This window comes from Branchiostoma belcheri, unplaced genomic scaffold (assembly GCF_001625305.1).
Source record: "Branchiostoma belcheri isolate BF01 breed outbred unplaced genomic scaffold, Haploidv18h27 scaffold34, whole genome shotgun sequence".
NCBI lineage: Eukaryota > Metazoa > Chordata > Leptocardii > Amphioxiformes > Branchiostomatidae > Branchiostoma > Branchiostoma belcheri.
This window is the reverse complement of record NW_017803954.1, coordinates 2,456,286-2,457,566: the sequence shown is the minus strand read 5'-3', so window position 1 is coordinate 2,457,566 and position 1,281 is coordinate 2,456,286.

Sequence of the window (1,281 nt, the reverse complement as noted above, 5' to 3'; positions counted from 1 at the left end):
CCACCCCAAAATTTCCAGTATGAAATAAAAATACCAAAATTATTCTACTATTGACAGGACGATCCTGTCAGCAGTGCAATATTTTCTGCTATTGACAGGACGATCCTGTCAGCAGTGCAGTATTTTCTGCTATTGACAGGACGATCCTGTCAGCAGTGCAATATTTTCTGCTATTGACAGGACGATCCTGTCAATAGCCACAGGCAAAACGCCATATATATGTAGCTACAGAATTATGATGACTTGAAAAATATACAAACACATATGCTGGCATCATAAATTTAACATTCATCATACAACAGGGACAATTTCTTGCAGCTTATACTGGTACTAGGTTAAATACACATTTTGACATGTATTTTTGTACTTTGGTCAACATGTGCATGCATGTATGTACCCTATAATTGTAACATACTTGTACTAGTAAAATTAGCTTTAAATGTTGATGAAAATGTTATCTTAGATAACTACTAGTATAATCTTAATTCAAAATTTATCACCAGTGAAATATACATGGATATGCAAAGTGTGTTGATCGATATTTGCTTCATAGTGCTTTTCTGCATGAAGAAAACATCATGCCTCCTGTCTCCTCTCCATCATACCTCTTCTGGAACTTCTGGAAGCTATTACTGTTCCTCCCCTGTCAGCAGCATCCTCCCACTGCTGGGTTGATTGACAGGCTGACAAGCTGTGGTCTGAGATTCTTTAGCCTCCTCTGCAGGCTTTCCGGGAGTATTCAGCATTTTTTCCCTTGTATTTTCCCCCGGCTTTTTTTCCCTAGCAAGCATTCCAAAGGTGGCCAGAGTTCTACGCATGTGGGATCTACGTGCAATAAGAAAACTTGCCCCCACCACAATAAGAACATTGACTGATCCTGGAATGCCTGTTCTTTTTAAAATTTTGAAGGGGAGTCCTAAGGACAAAATCATGTCACTCTGTAGATGATAGAATTATCCTTTGAAAGTACAGACCTGATGTTACTACACGTGTCAGTTTTCATAGTGGCTTATACTGAAGTATTGACAGCTGACAACCAATAGCAAGACAGGAAACATGTGGATTTGGATTTAGTATTTATCATCAGTGTTTCCTTTTTATTCCTAATGCCAGATGGAATTCTCCATATCTAAAAATCTAATGCAGGAATGGCAAAATGTTGAGTCTTGTAAATGTGTGCTGGTGGAAACCTCACAAGTTCTATACTATAATACCAGTCTATTGCAGTTGGTGCGGGTTCCATCTGGATTTTTGCTATGCAATGCCGAAAAGTCATGATTC